The following is a 24,918-nucleotide window of genomic DNA, read 5'->3' on the forward strand; positions in this document are numbered from 1 at the left end:
GTTTTATTTGGTTGCTAATTAAATGACGCTGGTTACGGATTCCATACCAGTTACAGCTGTTTTTAAAAATGGTAATCGATATTTTGATGTTAAAGTGGCGCCAGAATTCATTGGGATATTGGTGATTCTAAGGAGAGTCACACGTGCGTTAGTCGTCATAAAATATTGAATAAAAATTTCTTTGGATATTATCCATCGTCTAGTAAATATAAAACGTAAAAAACGACGTTTCGGAGATGGGACTCTATCTCCGGTCGTACGGAGATAGGGAATAGCTCTATCTGGTGGGCCCAACTGTGTAGGAACCTGAAGACGGAGATAGATTCCCATCTCCGAAACGTCGTTTTTTACGTTTTATATTTACTAGACGATGGATAATATCCACGGAAATTTTTATTCAATTGACTCTTCACCATCGTCAAGAAGTTTTAGATTTGATATACATAAAATACGAGGCGCGTCCCAAAAGTAAGTTTCCCACTCGTCCCACAGCTAGCAAACCTTATATTGCGCGAAGCGACTGTGCGTACGTGATAGAGCAATGACGTAGCATGGCGCATGCACTAACGGCACTTCCCGCGTTCTCACAGTAGCATCGTTACAGCTGTTGAAGATGGAGGTTCTTATTCCAGCTCCCGCCGACTGTATAGTGCGGTCAGTGATAACGCTAGGCCGCGCACGGCTCGACGGACAGCAAGTCTCCTGCAGGAGTTCAGCTGGGAGGTGTTTAATCATTCACCCTACAGCCCGGACCTCGCTCCCAGTGATTTCCATCTTTTCCTACACCTCAAGAAATTCCTGTCCGGTCAGCGTCAGCGTTTTGAGAATGACAGAGAGGCGGAGATGGTTGTCACACAGTGGTTCCAATCCCAGGCGGCAGACTTCTACGACACAGGTATTCAAAAGTTGGTCCCACGGTATGACAAATGTCTCAATTCCGGTGGCGAATATGTTGAAAAATAGCTGGACACTTGCTGTATCTGTTGCAATAAATATTTCCATGAAATTGTGTTTTGTTTCTGTAAACGGCCCCAGGGAAACTTACTTTGTAGACCAGCCTCGTATATTAACAAGTGGGTCTCTTGTCACTACAAAATGTCGCGTCTCAGGTTGGCCTGTCCGTCCTACGCAGGACAAAGCTTCCAGGTAGGGAAGTCTTTGCCATTACCCTGAACAAGTAATCGCGATAGACAGCAGGTGGTTGTCTGTCAGCTCGGGATATCGCTTCACAATGAAAAATGAGCACATCCGATTATCCGCGTTGGCTGGGGAAATACATTTTCCCGGATAATCCACAAAATTGAAATGACAACACGCAAATATAACAAATACGCAAGTTTATACACTAATTAAATTTTTAAAAATTTATTATTATCAGAAGAGATTTTTATAAAATTTAACAGGGTTCATTCTAACTACTATTTAAAAACGAAAGCAATGTATTCTACTGTGGTAAACTTCAGGTTATATCAATAATTGATTTAAGTTAACACGTTAAATAATATGACTTGAAGAATAAATATATGTATGAGAGGTGTGCACCGGGTACTGGTTGGGAAACCTGAAGGGAAGAGACCGCTGGGGAGACCTAGACGTAGATGGGAGATAATCTCAGGCGGGATCTATGGGAGATAGGAGTTGAAGGAAACTGGATTTTGTTGGCCCAGGACTGGGTCCGGTGGAGGGCTTTGGTTAATTCGGTGATGAACCTTCGGGTTCGGTAAGCCATCTAGTTAGTTAGTTTATGAATATGTCTATTGTATAATGTTCGGAAAGTTGTACACAATCTCAGAGCAGAATGGATCCCACGCTCTTCCAGTTAAATCCAACCCAAATCCTCACATCCTAATTCATATGAGGCCTATCCCTTTTAATCCTTCGCTCCCGTCTGGACCACGTTTCTTCACGTCTCTTCCTTCTGTAGGAACAGGAAAATCAAATCGTGACCGAGCTAAATACTCTCATTAAACTCGTCTTAAACACAAGCCTTTCCAATGGCTGTGATCTCATACACGAAAGGTCAGTTTCACTAATCGTCCTATTAAATCCGCACTGCACCTTTGTAATTATCTCACACCATTATTTACAATTTTAGTTTTTTACTCTTCATTTGAGAAAGCTAATTAATTCGTTCGTGTTACACGTGTTATTTATCTGATCAAAGCTTCGTATATTTTTCTAGCAAACACATAATATTAAACTTTCAGACTGAATTACATTTATAGGCAATGTTTTAATCGTTTATGATCTATATTCACAGCTCTATTACTGTTATTTCATTGTGAGGAGGGGGGGGATATTGAAATTTGATACCGCTATTCAGCAGTAAGCAGAGATCTGATTATGTTGTTTATTACGCTAATAATTTGAACGTTCATTTTATAATAGAAGAGACACGTTTGATCATTGACAATAAACATCGTTATTATCATGTGGCCGGCGTCATTTTATCACCTGATTCATATTTCCTTTCGAGCTTTGCCCCCTTCTATTATTACATCATAGAGCGTCGGACAATATTACATTCGAGGTCTCTCACGTTAAGGGAAGAACACAGAATGAGGAAGTTCGCGTAGGGTCTAACAGTCATGTTCCTTTGGGTTTTATAGAAACAGAATAAAACTGCTTTAATGGTTGGGAATCTAAACTTAATTACGAACTACCATACGTCTGATGATTTCTGTCTTCTGGGTTGTTGCGCCGTGTAGTCTGGTAGATGTCCACCGACGTTTCAGAGGTCATACTGCCTCCGTCATCAGGGCAATGAATGAGCCAATCGAGCGGAAAATGCTAGGTTTATCCCCCTGATGACGGAGGCAGCAAAAACCTCTGAAACATTGGTAAACATCTACCAGACTACACAGCGCAACAACCCAGAAGACAGAAATCTTCATACTCATCGCCCTGATGACGGAGGCAGTATGACCTCTGAAACGTTGTTTAACATCGACCAGACTACACAGCGCAACAATCCAGAAGACAGAAATCTTCATACTCTGATGATGGAGGCAGTATGACCTCTGAAACGTTGGTAAACATCTACCAGACTACACAGCGCAAGAACCCAGAAGACAGAAATCTTCAGACTCATCGCCCTGATGACGGAGGCAGTAATGACCTCCGAAACATTGGTAAACATCGACCAGACTACACAGGGCAACAACCCAGAAGATAGAAATCTTCATACTCATCGCCCTGATGATGGAGGCAGTATGACCTCTGAAACGTTGTTTAACATCGACCAGACTACACAGCGCAACAACCCAGAAGACAGAAATCTTCATACTCTGATGATGGAGGCAGTATGACCTCTGAAACGTTGGTAAACATCGACCAGACTACACAGCGTAACAACCCAGAAGACAGAAATATTCATACTCTGATGATGGAGGCAGTATGACCTCTGAAACGTTGGTAAACATCGACCAGACTACACAGCGCAAGAACCCAGAAGACAGAAATCTTCAGACTCACCGCTGTAAAAACCTCAAATCTTACATACCACATTTCTGGCAGTCACCCAGTCTTTTAGTTGGTAGACTAAATAAATCCTTTACTTAGTAAGTTTATTAGCTGGTTAGTTACTTAACAAACCAGTTAGGTAGTATGTCAGTCAGTTAAGCTAATACTTCAGTTACTTAATTAATTGATTAGTGCGTAGTTTATGAAGACAGTAAGTTGTGCGGTTGGTTATTTGGTGGGCTAGGAAGTGTGTACATAACTCAGTAAATTATTTACTTAGTTGGTATGGATCGCATCTGTAAAAAACGCCTTATCCACTAATCACATCATTCGCCGCAGAATTAAAGTGGAAAAAGTTATACACGCCTTCAGCAAGATACAGACAACAACAGACGTTCGGGGTGTTGTAAAGAGGTCACGTGTTGTGAAATGTGCTCGCTACTCCGTGGGTTCTGCTCTACTTCTGTTCCTGGACCAATTCACGGTCTGTCGATGTGCACGTGATATCAGCACAGTTTCTGTGCCAGTTTTGCGTGTGGTCCAACAGAGATCTGAATTTTGGTGGTGCCGGTACAATCAGTAATTAACAGTGCACGTGACCAATGGATCAGTTCATTAATTCTCTTTTATTCTCTAGCCAATTCATCATAATGTGCATGACCTTACTAGGACTTTAAACATCCCTGTCCTTTTTCCACAATCGCTAGTGTATTAATTGTATGACGGTTTGGCCTTTTTTTAGACTATTTTAATGAACGCGGTTCGAATCTCTCTCGGGCTACTAGCTGCTTTGAAACAGGACGCATCCTTCTAAATCCTTGCCTGTTCACCAGACGTTTAAACTTTTCCGCTTTATTCGACACTGCATAATCTCTCCGGTTAATTAATCTGAACTATTTTTCTCTAGGAGATTTTTCGTCAGCCTGCCTGATCGTCCCCCAATTCTGTCACAAATAAAAAAATAATTGACTCATTTACGTTAAAAGTTGTGTTTATTCTGATCACGTAGTGACACTCGTCTAAAAATGAATGACTTGGTATACAAATCGTAAGGGGTAAACAAAGTTTAATATAAAAACTAGTACTGTATTATACGGTGTGTTTCAAGATGGCAGTCTTTTGGGTTGTAGCAGCGTATAGTCTGGTAAATATTTACCAAAATACCACTTTTACAGATTCTACCAGACTATACACGACGCTACGACCCAGAAGATAGCCATCTTCGTACTCACCCCGCCATGAGAACCTCAAATCCTACTACGTTGTGTTCGTTGTTTGGTTTATTTAATGACGCTGTATTATCTGTACATGTTATGCAATGTGATGCTAAGATGATTATGAATGAGTTCAAAATGACCTAGAAGAAACTGGATTAAGCCCAGTGCAGACAACCTCTTGATCTTAGTGATGATATGAAAAAAGTATTGCCGACGTTCGAACCGGGACTTTCAAAGTAAGAAGTAGCACCGCGAATCCTCTGGAAAGACACATCTGAGGAACAATGCCCACTCTTAAGAATGATTTGTAAATGAAGAAGTTGTGAGGTTGTGAAACGGATTGAACTGGCTCAAAATCGTGTTCATTAGCGGGGTTGAAGCGTCGAGTTGTGTTACTAGACAGTTGGCGTCAGTTGGCAAGACTGGACACCCCGCTGCTTACACCCCCCCCCCCCCTTCTTTGGGGCGTAGACGAGTAATTCTGCATAGTAACAGCAGCTTCGCGTTCTCGCCGCCCCTTGTCCCGGGGAAAGAGCCCCCCAGTAACCATTACACAGGAATCTGGGCTAACATTTCCACTCCTTGCAGACACGACATTGAATGGAAAAACCCAAGCACACCTCCCAGGAAACAAATCCCGGTTACTTCCATGTCTCTTAGCTCACCACGTAATACTATATTACATTCAGCTCTGCAACCTCAATAGTTGATATAGTTTTACTCAATAACATATGAACAAATCAGACCTTCAGGAACAAAACGTCTAGCCGAGTCACTCATGTTCTGTTAAAGTTATGTTGCAGGAGTCCGAAGATGGATGGATGTCATCGACCTGATGATGGAGGCAGCAAGTGCCTGTAAAACGTTGGTAAGCTTCTACAAGACTACACGGCGTTACAACCTAGAAGACAGCCATCTTTTGTAGATCTGATTTTTTTTAAATCAAGTAATTACAACAGGAACAAATAAAATCCATAAATTAAGTACGCACAGCCGGTTTCCAATGTCTGAGATCGCAGACATCACAAGGTTATTATTTAGTGTTCTGTCTGACGACAGGTCCATATGAACAGGATCCTTCCATCCTTTTCTCGGACTGGGACCTGTTCATATACGTTCTTGGCAGATGATCCAGAAGTGGTTTGCCATTGCCTTCTTCTGTGTGTGAATGGAGTAATTGTTGGGATGCCACGGAGGAAAACTCCGTGTTGCCTAGACCACGGCCTTGCCCAACACAAGTTATAAATTCGGGCACTGCCGGGAATCGAACCCGAGACCCCGGGATTACAAGGCCAGCGTTCTAACCGCTAGACCACCTCATCTTATTATTATTTAGTGTTCTGTGTGACTACAGGTCCATATGAACAGGATCCTTCCATCCTTTTCTGGGGCCTGTTCATATACGTTCTTGGCAGATGATCCAGAAGTGGTTTGCCATTACCTTCTTCTGTGTGTGAATGGAGTAATTGTTGGGATGCCACGGAGAAACCGGGGAAGCCCCCGGAGGAAAACTCCGTGTTGCCTAGACCACGGCCTTGCCCAACACAAGTTATAAATTCGGGCACCGCCGGGAATCGAACCCGAGACCCCAGGATTACAAGGCCAGCGTTCTAACCGCTAGACTCGGTCCTCCAAAATGAGGGGAAAGTGCGCGTCGGCGATTGGTGTGAACCACTTCCTTAGAGGAAATGGTAAGGGTGAAACAGCATTACGGCGACCCCGCGTTCCCGAATACCGGGCTCGAAATTGCGTCCTCTAGTGCACCGCTCTTTCGTCACGTAAATCTAGCGAAATATGGTTATGTTGGCAATGCTTGGGTGGAGCCATTTCTCAAGTCAACTGAGGTGAAATGGACTGGATTCATGTTTGTGGCTCGACTACCAACGGAGAAATGACGTCTGAGCAAAGTATAATCCCTTCAGAGTCGTTTGTATTAAGTCATAAAAGCACAAGAGCTTGTATATTGTGTATCCTAATTACTTTTAGTGATTGAAGATATTCATTCCATTATCAAAAAATTTACTAGTTCGTGAGTTTTAATTAAAACGAACAGTGATACGCTGTATGTAACCGATGTATTTTAGTCGCTTGTTTGATTGGAAGAACGACGTTTATTTAGATAACACTATCAGACACGCGTATAGCAGATGTGCCCAGTAACAAGCGGCCCACAGATACAATCAGCAACCAAATTGTACTCATACTTGAGATAAACAAATGCGACCCTGATGTCTGGGAGATCGTCTAGACTGAAAGAGTGAGACGGGATGATTCCATCCTTCCCCACTCCCCTACCGCCAGTCTGTCGATCAGACTGGGGGAGTCTGCGACTATCCTTGTAAGCTTGCCGGAGGCAGTGGGGCTCAGGCTAAATAATTATAACACTTACATATTCTCCGGCTGTTCAGCGTTTCATGACTGCTTTGTTTCTGTTTAAATTGCCTCTCCGACACAGACAAGGCAGTGCCCAGTGTCCCTGAATCAATTAATGCAACATTTTACTGTTATGTCTAAGTCTTTACGGAATTCTTGTTGTGTAGAATTGTTCTGTTCCGTAGAGTGTTGTCTCGTGTCTGGGGGCTATGATTCAGGAGTCTAGCACATAAAAATGATGAAAGAAAAGCAATAAGGATCTTACGTCACCTGGAAACACAGCTACCCCTCTCCTTTCCGCTCATTCCATGGCTGTAGTCACCTCAACACGACCTTGTCTGGCTAGTTTAGATGCTCTCTCTGTCACCCGCAAACTGCATGGTTTGCAGGCCAGTACTTAGGCTCTGTTCACACCAACACGTTTCCGCGATATGAGGCCCGTAAAACGCATTGATTTCCTTATTGAAATAAATTACGAGCAAACAATTCAGTAGTTGTACAAATACTGAACGGATCGAAGTGGTTTTGAAGGCAAATGGTCAGAATTACAAGACAAAGAGCTGACGTATGCATAGATGGGAAGATCAAATTAAAAATTGTATCTTTGATTCAGGTTAAGTTTCGGTAAAGGGCTCTTTTAAATGTGGTTGTAAACCTTCGGAACCATTTCTTGAACGGCTTGGTGACTATCAGCTTTGAACTTTGGTGCAATCGTCAGCTAGGAATAGCCGTAACACGTATTCCGACTGTTCTCGGTTCGAAACATTTCCGGAGACGGTGTGTTGTTATGGATTCCTTTTCGAGATTTTTCTCAGTTGCTATTTGAAAATGCTCGTGTAGTACCACATTACAAGCCGCGTTGGTTTCCTTCGACATCTCATTCAATTCGTTAGGCCTTATCATCGAACTTATTCGATCGACACCAGAAAAAAATCAATAAGTTTTCGGAATAAAGAAAGGAATTTGTCGCATCTGATGCGATATTCAGCCGCGTTTGTGATTAAAAATTCAATTTTCTGTTTGTTGCAAATTTTTAGCCGCTTGTTTGACGCAACGTTTAACCGCGTATGAATTTACAAAGTCTCTGCTCTGCTTCGCTGCTCCATGTTTGTATGAAGTTCATGAACGGTCCAGCAAAGGGCAGGCACATAACAGAACAAGGCGTGTTTACAGCAGGTTTGCTATTAAAACAATGCAAATACAATGAAACGCTGTTCACAGCTTGGGCTATGCAGCTCGCCGCCTGTGCGCGCCTGGTTTCACCCGCGTAATAAACAACACGCTGATTATAATTAGAGGAGTACCGAGCCATTAGCAAGATTTAATATTCACGCTTACTGGTTTACTTGCTAACAGATTATATTTTAGCAGAATTCTCAAAAAGAGCAAAATTATGGGGGGGTTTTCTACAAGAAACATTACATTCGTATATATTTATAAATTTTGTTAGAAATTTTTCGGTATGCTGTGGGTTAGTAAACGTATCTAACACAGTGGCCACACGGTCTATGGACCGCTCAAAAAATGAAATCGCGGGTTCGAATCTCGATCGAGTTGTAGGAGCCTAATAAGCAGCTGATCCCCAATCGAGGAGGTCGTGTAAAGTGCCTGAACCAGTGGCCCTACAGATCTACAGTGAACCAAAAACAAACTAGCGGAAGGAAGCAAGAAAAATAAGACAACAACAAACACATAAATAGGCAGAGAGACAAGCAATCAAACAAATGACTGTGGGTGAAGCGTACAAGTTATTTTACGTGGCACAGAATATATTAAAACGATACAGGACACATTCTAAAACAAGGAACAGGTGTTCTGTCAGCTGTTTTCAGTGTTTTCCTCGAATTCTCCAAACAAATGAGAATTGTATTAAAACAATACCAATTCGTCATTGTGAACATCGTACTGCAGCTCGTTTGACGTTATATACAAACTTCAGTAATTGATATGGATTCGTAAAATTACCGGAGTAATTAGCGTAAAATACTGGACCAACGAATTAACAAAGTACAAAGTTGAAAAATTACAGGTCTAAAGTTCATCGTCATATACGCAAGAGTCCATGTCTCGGCCCTTCTCGGTTGAATCTAGTCCATACCTTTACGTCTAATTTATTTACTGTCTTTTTAATATTATCCTCCATCTACTCATTGGTTTCCAAGTGACGTCATCGCTTCAGGGTTTCCCACTAAGGACATGCATGCTAGGTGACCGGTTTATTTTGATTTGGTCACCATAATAACAAGTCTGTATTAGATATAAACAACGCGAAGTTTCAAATTACAAAGGTCCTAATTTTGTAGTTGTTTCTATTATAATTTTTGCTCCTTGCTTAGATAGAAATATTCTAATTTCAGTGGGTAAAGGAGTTCATACAAAGCTGATAGTCTCCCAACTGATCAAGAAATTCCTCTCCTTTAATGGAACACAAAATTCATTACCGTGTTGACAACAGCTGCTGTTATCTTATCGACACTACCTCTACCTGGTGGCACTGCCTGTCACAAAAGTCTCCGCATTCTCAACAAAGTCTTTATAAAACTTTGGTTGTGTATTTGCTCTGAAATGTTTTCAAGCTATTTCAGTGTCTGTCGTGTTGTGCGCCTATAACCCTGAATAAGACGATAAATTTAAAACTAGTATCGTGCAGCGCTTTAATATATACGTTTCCACAAATTATTTTTAAATTTTCCTAATTCTCGTTAAATAATGATAACAGATGGGGCTCAGTTTAGTCAAATCTTGATCCGTAAAATTACGTTTTGCAAGTCACACAGAACGCGTTAATATTTAAAATACTCTTGCCAATACCTTAATTTATAACTTCCTTCATGCTAATTACAGAGTCCTACCAAATTACCTATTATCTTCTTATAGGAATATAAGGGGCAATGTCCAAGAAGACAGTCATCTTCATAATCGCCGCCATGACATCATGAAATCTCATTAAATTGCTTTCGTTAAATTCTTATTTAAATTTAATGGATTAGCCGCTCTGGAATATTCCGGTTCAGAATTAATCCTGAAACCTCTCTATGTTTTCAGACATCTGCTGTGATTTCTTGGACGGGATTTCGGCTCGTCGCAACTCCTTTGTTTCTACACACAAGACAACACAATATATAAAATGGCGGACATGAATCCAAGTCTCGAGCCTGATTCGAACCCACTCATCTGTATAGTGAGTGAAGCAGGAGTTGTTAATTATTTTAATAATTATACCGCTAGTCGAATGTCTTTCATTTCTGATTCAGCGTTATCTTTAATATAAATTACCACCACATGAAATTTTTCAAACATGGCCTTAAATGTCATTTTTAACGCACAAGAATTGTAAAGGCTGAATTCAACTAAACACCATCGAACACGATCAGCAGCCCTCAGAAGCTGAGAGTTGCTCAGCTACTCACGAAATCTCGCGTGTTTTATTGAACCAAAATGTTCATTATCGTATTCACAAAAATCTTGTCATTGGTCCTTAACCCAAGTCAGATCATCGTATTTATTTAAGATTCATTTAAAAATTAAGTCCCAATATACCCGATCGTTCAGCTCATAAACAGTCACTTTCGAGACTCATCTATTAAGGCTGATTAATTTTGTGTGTGTGTGTTGAAAATTGCAAGGAAGGAAATATAAAAGAAATTTCGAGGCCAAGTTTGGCGGTTTTCCTTAATTTCCAAAAAATGCTGTTGTATTTACGTACCACATAATAAGACGATTGTCTAGCGTACACTTATTAAGTTCATGCCACGTACAAAAAGCGTATAATTTCTCAGTTTTATATCAGATCTAGACAATTTGAAAAGGTCATTATCAGTTTGTGTATTTTAAATGTGATCAGCCTTTCAACTATAACTGTTGTGATCATTGATATTCATTTTATAACCATTTACCACACACTGTCCCGCTAATAAAACACAGGCAGACTCATGTGTGAGCCCAAGCATTCTACATCATTACGACTAGTAAACCATTAATATGCAACTTCGGTGTGTTGTGCACTGGAGCTATATGGACACAACAAATCTGCAGTACAGAACAAATATCATCCTGTCATTTGAAGTGGTTTAATTTGTCTAACATGTTATTTTGCTTCGGGGATCCTGGCTATCATACTACGCGTTAAATTGTGAATTAATTTGGTTAGAAGAGAGTGTAACCAGTTCCTGGAATGACAGTAAAACTAGCCTTGGTGCTTCTATCAGCAACACAGAGATACGTTCGCAAATTAAAATTTCGAATTCCTGCGTTAGATGATGTCGTCATCCACATGAAATGTTCAAATACTCAAAGATTGGCAGTCCATATAGGCGTTATTTATTCTCAAATGAAATATTTATCAGTAATCTCGAAATATACATGATAAAAAAATTTCTATGTGGCAAACAGTCTAAATTTTTTTTGTTTCAAATAGAACTCCCTCATTTAACATGGAATGGTCTAAAAATAAAATAAATGTTTTTTTATCTTATAGTAGGTAAGATTCTCAAGTATAAATTACAGTGAAATGCGTTTACCAAGTCCTCTGATGGCATTAGATCGCAGACAGGTAGACGGACAGATTCCGTAACTTGTGATCGTCGTGCCAGGTGAGACACTCGTGCTTTTTGAACATGTACAGAGTGGATTTCATTGCAAACGTCTCCCCCTTCGTTCAGACACTAAGAAGTCCTACGTTGAATTTATAGGTCTTACCTTTTTGTTCCACAGACGTGACTTTCAAGTCTCATATTTGCATGAAACAGTCAACTCTGCATAGGCTTTAAGATTCTCACGGCGATGAGTACGAAGATAACTGTCCTCTGGGTTGTTGAGCCGTGTAATCTGGCATAAGTAAACAACGGAAATACCGGAAGAATATATTAAAATAGGCCACGTCCCCTTTGTCCCACGTTTTTTATATCTACAGTCATTATACCATATTATATCTGACTCTAGATAACCACAACAGTAGGTTCAGCGTCATTACGTAACCGTATAATGAATAAATTCAATGTTATTTTACATTGCTCTACCAATGAGTTAACCCGCTGGTTACGACAATATAAAAGACGTGTGATATTTACTCTGTGTTTTAATCAATTGCATGGTATCTGTACTTGTCTCCAGTTTAATGGAAGGAAATTGTTGCATATGTCGTCACCGATTTAAAAACACTCGTCTAGAATGTTACTGTCTGTATCCAAAGTCCTACAGATAACACTGACATAAACAGACTAAACTAAACAGGATAAGCGATGCTTTTGTAAGCAGTGACGAAATGTGTTTGACTTATTCAGTAGATGTTTGTTCAAGAATTTCAAAGTAATCGTTCACGAACTGAAGGTTAGCACAAACTCAAATATTTTCACTCTCAGTACCGGCAACACTATAGCGATTACACTAAAAGCCGTAATTTTAAGGTTTACATGCGTCATGTTTGTGTTTTATGATTAAAATATATAATAAAATTCAGGTCAATACACAAACTTTATATAGATGTTAAAATTTAAAATTTAAATGTTAAAATTTAAAATTTAAATTTGCGCCATTCATCACTATAATGATGTTACAATAGAGCGCCTTCATTCACTTCACTACATGTTTCGATGCAAAGCATCATCTTCAGGTGTTGTCTTTTAAAATTACTTTATATTATAATGCATGTCTTTCCATATATTCGTCCGTTTTGTTCATTATTGTAGCATGTGTTCCGCTGATCCTCCCGTTTTACGTATCTTATGTTTGTTTTGATTATTCTGTAAATAAATTTAATAAATTTGGGAGTTATTTATTTATATGCAAATAAGTTTGGAATATGAAATATATTTGTAACAGTAAGAACACAATATTATTATATATTTTAACTAAAAGCCGTCTTCCCACACGGATCGAAAATCAATTTTTCGCTATCAATAAAACCAGTGTTGATGAGTGAAAAAGAATTAAAACCTGCCCGCAAAATTGTTTGTAATGCAATAAAACATATATTTATGGATTAAAGTTATTGCGTTGGGTTTTATTTAATTCATAGAATTGATACCAATTAACACATGGATTAGAACATCACGTAACGCGTTTTCTCAGATGAAGTAATTATAGTGTATACTGACATGTTTCTAATAACACTATACGAGATAATAAATCTTTTAAATTCTATTTTAGTTTTCAATATTTGTCAATAAAACATGAAACAAATACTGAAGTATGTAGATAGGTGTACTTTTTTTTTACATAAGCGCTGCCGATATTTCGTGTTCGCGTTAAACTGTTTTTCTTCATAATTTCATTAAACACCTCGCATACATTTTACCGTCAGCCATTCACGTATTAAATGTTCAAAACTTTACTTCAAATATCCGGCATTACTCCTCAGCTTTGAAAGTCATTTGTGTTAAAAATCAATATTGCTGTCACTAATTAATTAACTCCAAGAAGCATATTTTTTAATTGATAGGCTGATAGTTGCTCAGTCAGTCATTAAATTCCCTGAAGGTTCTTTACCATTTTCAAACAGCCGGCCACTGGAACCAATCTTGAACAAAATTAATTAATTAATTTCGCAAAGTGGTATTATTCTTCCCTTCAAAATTCCCAGCTAAAATTTTGTATGCGTGCTACAACCTCAAGCACTCTATCACATAGCAAATCGCCTACAAATGTTTCTTGCCAAAAATATCAAAATCCTTAAGCGTCAATCTTGTCTTCTGACAACACATTCGCCCTTCCGCCAACAACTAATAATATTAGAAAGGATAAGAACAAGAAAACTCAATTTAAGGAGTAAGAAATACTTTCAAAATTTTACTCAGAAACCTTAATGTAGACCATTAAAAGATCTACACACAGACAGAAGGGCGTGTGTATTATTAAAACGTGTCTTAAGGAAACAGTGTGAGGAAGCCGACTGAATTAAACTTGCGCGATATTTAGTTCAGTTGCATTATTTTGTAAACAAGGTAATGAACTTTCAGTTCCATAAAATACGAATTTAGAAAGCTAGCTGGAACCCAGCGCCCAGAAAGATCCCTGCCCCTGAAGTAAATAGTACTCCGATATTTCATCTATCCTCCAAAATTTCCATGATTTATCCTGGATCACTCTTTCGAGCGGGGACCTGAGGGCAATAATTTGGTAATATCAGAGCACGTAGTCATGCATGAAATTAGATCCAGCGTCTTCGTGACAGGCATGTGTCAGATCTCGATGGGTTGAATGTGATTTGTGCGGCCTTTAAATGCTAATAGGCCGACTTTGCCTGAGAAAGAGATGTCTCTTACAAAGTTCAGGCTCCCCATGTTAGGTTGCGGTGCTTCGATATGAAACCTTACTAAGGCAAAGTTTAGCTGCAGGCTCTGGTCTGAGCAAATCGGGAAAAATTTGCTTCTTATGGCACTTTCATATTTCTTAAGCAAAGGTAACTTTCCTTTTCAATGATTCTGTTTCCCAGGTGGTTCTGCCAGCTTACTGCCTCTAAGCATCTGAACTCTACTGACAATTCCTTACCCATTAACTGCGAAACGTTTCAGAGGCAACAGACAGACATTTTATGATACATTCGGTTATTGTGTTTAAGAACTAAGCAGCCTACGAGGTAATAATTTACGACATAAACGTGGAGTCCATAGCGTGTGCAGTTTATAGATGAACCAGCCTCTCAAGAAACTTTTTAGTGATCAATTTTCACAAAGAAAGAACAACCTACCTCCTCGAGATTCGTTTTAATGTTAAGTTCCTAGCCTGTTCCGATAATCTGATCTATATAACGTCCTAATATTTCAAATATCACCCAGTTCTTCACAAACGATACAATTAAAAGTCTGGTAAAACAGCATTTTATGATGACGTCAACTGTGTAACCAGTTCTCAAATTGGAGGACCACCCTATGCCGGCTGTCCGGGACTGATTGTTCAGTGGATATTTGGTCTTTCGGTAGTTCGATGTCTGCGTCAGACTCCGGAAGACAAACGTTTTTAATGAGCTTTCGTTTACACTTTTTCTCCACAGACCTACATTACTATAACACAATGTAACCCGTGAAACTTTTAGAAATGTTCATAGTCACTTCCATAATTACGTCACGATTGTTGGAAAGATAAAAGCTGGATGTAATTTGGATTAACAATTCCAAAACTGCAAGCCAACATGCGAGTAGACATAGGCCTACACTTTATTTTGGTCGACTGTGTGAGTAACGGGAAAAATGAAAACTAGGCGGAAATAATTTATTGATCGCAATCTTTCTGCTCGCAAACCGTCATCTCCTTGTCGCATCTTTGTCTGCGCACATGCAACGAGTTAAATTGGATTCTGAAAGATGAGGGACCTGTGCCAACCACCATCCAGTCAATCGCAAGGGCGGAAATCGGGCCCGTGGTTGCTGCAAACAGCGGAACGGAGCGCTCAGTCCCGGGGCTGACAAAAGACGTACTGTACGCTCAATGCCCTAACAAGTCGCCCCTTATCGGCCTTGATACTAATTCCTAATTCATTTAAGAATTAGCTAAGGTTTCACTACAGATATAACTCCACAGATACACAAATTGCTTTTTCATTGGCTAACACAAAGTTGCGATTTGTGCTTAATTAAGCGTGACGCCGTGCAAGACGTGTTGGCGTGACTTTCCTTAAATACTCACAATATCGAAAATAATTTTCAGTAAAATGTGTAAATGAATGGGGAAAAGTGACATGACAGTATATGACGTTTTCTAAAATGTTGATAGCATTAAAAATGGGTTTCACGTAAAGCAGGAATTATGGTTTTGCCTAGTATACAGACGACAATAAAAGTTCACCCAACAACTTTTAGTCCATAAACCCAATAATCCACTAATTTCAAAGATGATACATGCAAATGTGGAAGATTTATTTATTTTATTTTATGTAGTCTGCCTAGGGAACGCATTCTAAAGAAAATGCAAATGATTATCGGTCTGGTAATAACATGGGTGGAGAATAATAAATGCCTCTCCTTGAAATGTGGGAAAGTTCACTTCTCTCCATACAACAGCGAGTATAACAAGATCGTGGAGGTAAAACCCCACACATTCTCAGACAGTCACTAGAAGCGTAGGTCTACAGGTTAGGTTAGGTTCACATTCTGACCTCAGTTCTTCACGTGGAATGTGAGAGACTGTGAGCCTGCTCTAAGCAGATACGAAGCATTGTTAGAACACACTTCGTAAATGTGACAAGGCAGAATTTTCATAAAATTTTCTATAAATGATATCAAAGTTTTATAATGTCATCGGTGTGACTCTAATTGTCTAATTTTATTAAATTCCTTGGGTTTTCTTTTGTTCATCTAACGACGCTTTGCATAAATGTGCGAGTTAATATCTGCATGCAAATTAGATTCAGATCACTTCTGATGACTCTTTCAGATCGTCTTCTCTTTAATTCAAGGGGTCGATTTCAACCCCGGAAAACATTTTTCAGTACACATTAGCCCGAAGTGTTTATGTGCATGGAACACAGGAGCATAATGGGGAAATAAATCGTGCATACACATTTTCAGTTTGAAAACCTAAAAGGAGGTGACTATTTGTGAAACATACACTTTAAAAATATAATATTAAAATGTGTCACGTAAAAATGGAATGTCGTGGCGTAGACTGGATTTAAGTAGCTCAGAAGAGGATTCAATAGAGGTTCTTGTGACTTCTGTAATAAGTCCACGGGAGATGGAATTACCCTGTAAGCTTAGAGACTATACATGGCGTGGTCAGAGGTGATTACAAATACACATAAAATCTGCAGTGGAAAAGGGATTCAAACCCGTGACGGTCTGAGCCAGAACCACAACCACTGCCAAGGGCGTAGTGACCAGCTTAAAGGGACAGTCAGTCTTATTCATATTATCTGTTTATACATTCAGCGACATCCACGTATTTGTCTAATCATTTGTGTCCTTACTCACTTTTACTCGGCAATGCGGATGAACAGCCTAAGAGCGCAGCTTTAAACCGAAAGAGAAATCACTCAATTACCAAGTTCTGAAGCCTTCGTTAGCCTCGTATATAACAACAATTCGGTGTCCAACAAATTACATTAGCCAAAACCACGGTGCCTGCGGTTTGATCGGGGCGCAACCTGCAGCAATCGAACTCTGCTTCGACTCCTTTCTCTTTCTATGAGCTATGCCCTTTAAGTTAGCTCCATGTGTTTCATCGCCCTACATAAGATAGTTACTTTCATACGCAAAAAATCACAGATGTGACGGACTAGACGAAAGAAATTGTGGAAGTGGGCGGATTGATACGAAATGAGACCAACAGCAGGCTGCCTGGAATGGAACAGCACACACCTCACTTAAGAGGAAGAGGAGATTAGTCACGTCACGGGCCTGTGGCCCCCGCCGTCTGGCATCGATCGGGGAACCACCTCTTCCCCCAGACGAAGCTCGTGACGGAACGGCACGGCACGGTCGGTCTAGCTAGCTGACAGACGTCTGTAGCAGACAGCTGCCCGGCTGGAGGCACAAAGTGACCTCAAACTGCACCATGCATGTACTTGATGCACCAACAAAATTTCGCTTAGACCTTAACCTTGAAACGGGTCATGTCCTTTTTAATGATGCTGACGTCCGCGTTGGAAGGCGCACAACTTTGAATTCAGTCACTAACGCTCCAGGAACAAAGAATCTCATTCATGTATACGTATTAATTATTGGCAGACACAACACGAATCTGCTGTCAAAGAAACAATGCATCCATGAAGTTAAACAAACAATGAAAATTGAAATTAAAACTAACATTTTCACTTTCAGTACTTTCACTACTGCGCGCATAGCCAGCCACAAACACTGCTTTAGCTGGCTGGGGCTTTGGACGCAGTAATAGCCTGATCAATGACTGACTATTGGAGAATTCAGCGACCTTGAACCAACTATTGTGAATTTCAGTACGCAATTATTGACAAAACTGAACAATAAAAACACGACACAAAGAACAGCTTTATGAGGTATTTTTGAAGCTTCCTGTGGTTTCTTCAGAATTTAGTTTCAACACCTCTGTTACCAGAGAGCTAGTTCATGTTTTAAGACTTCTTTTCCGGGTATTTTTATTTATTTAGTGTTCTGTCTGACGACAGGTCCATATGAACAGGATCCTTCCATCCTTTTCTCGGACTGGGACCTGTTCATATACGTTCTTGGTAGATGATCCAGAAGTGGTTTGCCATTGCCTTCTTCTGTGTGTGAATGGAGTAATTGTTGGGATGCCACGGAGAAACCGGGGAAGCCCCCTGAGGAAACCTCCGTGTTGCCTAGACCACGGCCTTGCCCAACACAAGTTATAAATTCGGGCACCGCCGGGAATCGAACCCGAGACCCCAGGATTACAAGGCCAGCGTGGCGTCCTCCTGGTCAGTAGGATATAATAATTAAAATTATAAGATATTTGTAAATAAGTTTATCAATTTCTATACAAAGTGATTGGGCCGTTTGCTGTATTTAACTGGATCACTGCCGTAAGGCTTCCACTATTAACATAATCCTTACAGCAGAAGGGTAGGCCTTAAATCAGTGAACTAGTTTACAAAGCAGCTTTCTTCTGAAGACAGTTTCTTTAAATATCAATAATGTACCATAATATAAGGTAATTATTAATAAAAGTGGGTCTAACTGTATCCAGCAACTTATTTTGTTTTTGTTAATAAGTGTATTTTCTGAGCTGGTCAATAAAATTCCTGTCTTTCGTGGAACAGGAAGGTTCATTACCGTGTACACAACAGCCTGGCACTGGGCCATATCCTGAGCCACATTAATTCAGTCCACACCCTTATACCCGATTTATTCGTCTTTCAATATTGTCCTGGTATTAAACTTAGGTCTCCCTTAACGTTTTCCGAATCATAATTTGTAACTTGTGCGTTTTTAATCTCTCTCCCTTCCGTGCTACATGTCCCCGACGGTCTCATTCCATTTGATTTGATCACCTTAAAAATATTACTTAGACAGCACAAATTCTGAAGCTTCTCGTAATATAATTTTCTCAACATAATTTAGTTACAAAAGAAATATTTTGTGATGGAAGGCCCAATATCTGTGCTAGAACGTGATCTGTTCAGGATTCTACGCTACTATGCCAGTCACAGAAATGAACATCTGAATTATTCAAGTTTCAGGTCTGTTCTAAAAGCTGTTACATCAGCAACATCTTTATTCCGTGTAACGCAAAAGTGGTCCGTACAGTTCTTCGTATGGCAGCAAATACCGTGTTTCTGAAAGCACTTACTTCGACCACGTGATGTCTATTTCTATACCAGTGTCCTCCAGCCATTACACTTACATAATTCCTGTCAGTACTCAGACATGCGTGACTCGCTCGATCGTCACGATGTATGGAGCGCCGTAGAGTTCTGCAGCCCTTACAACACGACTGGATCCCTGGGAATCCATTCGATTAAATGCACGAGGTTCGAAACGCAATCAATGAGCCCCCTTATCTCAGTATGTCTCCCACTGTCGTAAAAAAATCGCCATTGGGGAACCAAATGTATCTATCGCTTTTAATTATGCGTTTTTTGAACATAATACACAAAATAAACGCACAATGAAAATGTGGCATGTGTCCTATATTCTACCCATCGGCATGATTCATGTCCAAAGTTACCCAACAGATGTCGGTAGCATCTGATACTGGTGATACACTCTGAAAGTTGCACAATAAATTTAATTTTGCTTTGGATCGGCTGAATATAACTCACACTATGAATCTCAAATAGCGTTTCATTTTTATTTTTGACTGCTCATAAAAGTCTCGTCGAGTGACTAAGACTCAGGTCTCGACCCGAAGACCGGATATCCTGTCTGAGGAGTTTCGTGGTTTTCTTCAGTTCCGCCAGGCAAATCCTGGTATAGTATCTTAAATTAGGCCACATTAAATTAACCCTTAATCATAGTCTGATCTACTGACAGCGACGTCGAAATAAACGAACATCCGATAAACAAAATACAAAAATAATATCAACGTTTAATACGATATACTATATATAACAGGATCTCTTTCAGCAATATTTAGGCCCTAAATCCCACACGCGACTTAAACCTGTTGACTGCACGAATAAAAATCTATTTTAATGACTCCTCTACAAGATTTCCACCAATAGTAAGAATAATGCTCTCTGAAAAAAAATCTATGTTTAGTCCAATCTGGACTGCAATTTTCCCATCTTTTTATGAAGGAATGTATTTGAACATCAAATACCAGCAGGTATGTACAATCACTCTTACATGGCTCAATTCCGTCTTCTCAAACTGGCCCTACTTTCTATATTGTAAAACCGGGAACATTAAAACAACACTGGAGAACTAATTAATCAAGTAATGTAGGTCCAACGCATCTTCAAGTACCCCATTTCACCCACCAAAAAGACACCATCACCTCCCTGCATCGCCATAGACCTTTCACAACATACAAATAATCTAGCGCAAAACACCAATACAGCGGATTACAAACCCCGACCTACACATCGGAGAGCAACAGACTACAATTCAACAGGTACTAGAGCAGGTTAGGTTCTGTCAGATGCAACTCTTACTGTTTACCACGTGAGGTACGTATGGACTCGATAGGAAGGAAAGAGACCCATCGGTAAGAACCATAGCCAGCGAACACAGAAAATACGAAAGAGACCGTGAAATCGAGAGTAAAAAACCGCATGAAATACGAAAATGAATGGCAATGAAACATTTTAAATGTAGTCTTAATTCGTTGTAGGCTACGTATCGAGTATACATATTAAATTAACGACTCAATACCAACCTTTTTATAATTAATGGCGTTGCGGTAAAACGAGACGAACAGAAGACTCGGTCTAAAACGTCTACTACTGTCATCAAATTGGCCTGTAGTCTAATCAGATAATCTACATTGTTTCTAAATACAAGAAACAGAATAATACTAAAATACAGAATGAAGTAAAGCGTAACTGTTTAACACATTTCGAGTCCTATTTGAGGTTACTTCGCTTGACATTGTATGTAGTCCATTATGAATACAATACCAGGTTCCGAAAGATACAAGCAATAAACACCTTCACAACCTCTGAGATAACAAAAGACTAACGAAGTTACATATACGTAGGTAATCAGACCAGGTAAAATGGTTTTAAAATGCTTTTCCAGCGAACAGTAGAATTTTGTACATCATTAAAAGTAAATTCACTCTAAATAATTTAAACTGAGAAACTATTTGGAACGATAGCATGCTGTGCAACATTAAAATTACTGAATTCCTCTGAACGAATATAGGTTAAATTTCAAGTCCAGTCATTACAAAGCCTTTTTCTGGTCCGATGTTGGGCCACTAAATGACATGTTTCATTAATCAAATACCATAAATCAATCAAAAAAAAAGTGAAGCCAACGTGGTAACGAAAACTGCATATTTGAAAATGCTTAGATTGATTATAATTAAATGTTCTTACCCCAGTAGTTGTCCGAAGTTTCCACAGCTCATCTGACTCCTCTACGCGGCACTCACAGAATTAATGTGACCGCATTGGTGTAACGCACAACCCCCTCCCTGCCCCGCGTAAAAAATACGACAGAACGGAAATGTACTTACCACAGTACACTTTGATAAGCCTGAAAACATGATAAAGTACATTAAAATAAATGTGTCAGTCCTCACACTAATATTATGTTCGGTATTCTCAGGTGACACAGGTAGCCGAGCCCTATATGACATTCCCTGAGACCCCTAAAAAGTATAGCAACACCTGAAACGTCGCATATAATACAGACTTAGACAACTCTTAATATAATATTCACACAAAAATACCGCAGTGTTACATGTCATCGTTTTTTGTAATTAATACAATTTCCATTAAACAAATTTGTGTATGGCAGATCGTAAATGATTTAATAATGGTCAATTGCAAAGGTAATTAACATAAAATCAAATACGTTTGGTGAATGTTAAAGGATTTGGGGTTGGTTATGGGCTATTTAAAAATACTGCGTTCTGGCAAGGTTTAAACCAAACACCTCCTGAATAAAGCTTTGGAAGCATTACTACTTGAAACTACCTACATAACCATAAATCCATACCTGTACAGCCAAAATAATCCACGCAGTGTTCAGATTCGATGCTCTATATTTTCAGGAAACATCTTTAGATGGCTACAAGCCAAAACATGTATTGTCTGTCAGTGGACTATCATTTTTGATATATTATACTGAGTTTGTTACGCGATATAAAAGTGGTAATGGCTGTACTACTAGTAAGTAAAATACTAATTGAGTCAACTTACTACGTGCATTTAAGCAGGGAATTCAAACTTCACCCTGCTGGTTGACTGTCTCCTTGGATGTTATGACTAGAAAGTGGGAAAATTGTGTAATGAGTCAGAAATTGCAGTTGCATGCATTTTTATGCTACTTAAAAACATGAAGTATTAATTGACAAATGAAACGAGGAACCTTTCTTCTCCGCAATTTCTTCAATTCCCTGCTTTGAGACAGTTAACATGATTATGTACGTAGAACACGCCAAACAAAAATAAAACAAGCAGCACATGATATATATTGCAAGTGTATAAATAAATATTTCAAAAACTTTTCATGAAATAACTTAATCCAGGCCTCTTAAATGGTAAGCTATGAATTACAAACAATTTTTATAACTGGAGCAAGGGCGTATTTAGGTTTTCGTATCAGGGACAGAACTGCAGAAACAACACTCACACAAATAAGGGATAATTTTTAAATATGGTACATGTCAGAAATTACAACAAAATAAAATTATCCTATGTAGTTTGTTTCTTAAAATATCAACATTTCAGTATTTCCATTACTAGAATGTCACAATTTAGAGAAAGCTCTCAAGGGTAAATAATAAATGAGGTCATTGTGAAATGAATTACCAGAACGAACTCATCTATTTTCATTGCTTGTACGGCTTACAAAATGGGAAAAGCATTTACGTACACAACAGTTTGAAATTATAAGGTTGATAAATAACTATAATATTCAAACAATGAGTATATTGTTCATATAAATACTGAACTGGGCAGACAGCATTTTTATTAAGAATAAACATTGCGCAGCCTAAAATAAACTCCAGTATCTTATCTTCTTCCATCCATGTTGCTTTAACAAAGAAACAGTCCCCTACCTATTCCATATCAAACTGTTTTAAAACATCAAGAATGCCATTATATTCTTCAGAACATACATGACACTAAAATAAGTGGAACTGTAAAATTAAAAAAAATGTGAAATAAAACTTTTACAGACTAATTTCAAACTATGGTCAAATCATGAACAGAACAGTTCTGAAGTGTTGTAATCAGAATTTTGATCATATTTCATTATTCTGTTACAGATTCAAGCAACACTAAGAGGTTCCATTATCTTTTTAGAAACCAACTCGTCTGCATTTATTCTTTATACCGAAATCCTAATACAAAATTAAGAGGGGACAAGGTGAACTATAACCCAATTTTGTATCGCTGGAGATAATGAGAAATATCGCCATGCAGCTGATCAAATTACCAACATAACATGAACTGTCAACATCATAAAGTGCTCATAATCTGCATATGATAAGGGTCTCGGTTCTATGAACGCTAATGCACTTACGTTGTCTGTCCTGACTAGCATTTCAATTTGCTTCTTATGTCATTTACTAATGATGAATAAAATGCACATGCCATGTATTCTTTGAAAGTGAGTTTTTTTTTTTTAAAAAAATGGGGGGCATCATTATAGTCTGCTTGATTACTATCCTGACATTCACTTCAAGTCACTGATGGAGGAATTGAAGACAGGAGGAAAGATGGAGTCTCAGCGGGAAACATGTTGACGATTGTGACACCATGTGGATTTGTAGGTAATTATTCTTTAAGAGGACCATACGAAGATGGAGGTGATTTGGTCCCTTGAAACGCTGGTAACCACCTACAAAATCACATGGTGTTACAACTCAGATCACAACTGACCAGAACAGATTATCTCAGCTGGGACAAAAAAAAGTACCTCCTGAACGAAACGCAGGGTTTTTACGGACACCACATCACTTAATGCCCGTATTCATATAATTTTTAATGATTTTCTTACGCTGTCATATAGTGTAAAGTGGAAGGATCATGGCTCTAACTGAATGTCTGAAAGGCAAATCAACACTTAAAATTTGTCTATTTGTATTTCCACCTCATAAGCAGTTATGCAGACAAAAATGTGAAGCTACTTACACATGGGCTCAATGTGCTTTGTCTCTTAGCTACCAGATACTTGCTTAAGTCTTGATAATGAAGCTCTAAGTAAAGCTGAAAACCTCCTGGACCAAAAATAAAATTGAACTAGTATTTCTGACATGGAAGGAGGAAACCTCAGCCATGGCTAGGACGATGGTTAGGTGTGACTGCTTAAGAGACATGTTAGTATTTTTAGTAGAACCAGTAGTAAGAGATCAGTACTTGCTTTGTTATTATTCGGTTCAATTCCCTTAAGTTTGGTTAACTCATCACTCTTTTTTTCACAGAAAAGGTAGCTTACCTGTAATTACTGTTATTCAGATGACAAAACATAATCAGAAAAAAGTGTACTATGATAGGGGAAGAAAATCAAATGCAGAAGTACAAACAAATAACATGGTCACTAACATTTGTCAGTTTTCCCACAAAAGACTTTTCCAAATTTATACAAATATTAAAATAAAATACCTACCATTATATTGGGTAACTGACCCAATGAAAGAGAAATGTAATATTACATTGCAAAGTAATTAACTGTTGGCTAATGCTGATCAGAGCCTTTAGAGCCTCTTTTGTAAGCAGACAGAATACCAACTTCACAATTGGTACATCTAGTCATATCACAAAAAATGTGTCTTTAACATGTAGAATTAAAGGTAAGTGAAGCAAATAAGCTGG

At 38.9% G+C, this 24,918-nt stretch overlaps 1 protein-coding gene across 2 annotated transcripts in view; it reads right to left on the minus strand.

Annotated features, from left to right (window-relative positions):
- LOC147873053 (uncharacterized) overlaps positions 1–21,553 on the minus strand; it is an 86,139-nt gene extending 64,586 nt beyond the window's left edge. For both annotated transcript variants that reach the window (XM_087353273.1, XM_087353279.1), the window contains exon 1: positions 21,469–21,553. The gene's annotated coding sequence lies outside the window, so the exon portion shown is untranslated. The remainder of the gene's footprint in view (positions 1–21,468) is intronic.
- Positions 21,554–24,918: the final 3,365 nt, after the last annotated feature.

This window comes from Zootermopsis nevadensis, unplaced genomic scaffold (assembly GCF_977971745.1).
Source record: "Zootermopsis nevadensis isolate Lab colony 2312 unplaced genomic scaffold, Znev_1.0 Znev_ptg000022l, whole genome shotgun sequence".
NCBI classification, from domain to species: domain Eukaryota; kingdom Metazoa; phylum Arthropoda; class Insecta; order Blattodea; family Termopsidae; genus Zootermopsis; species Zootermopsis nevadensis.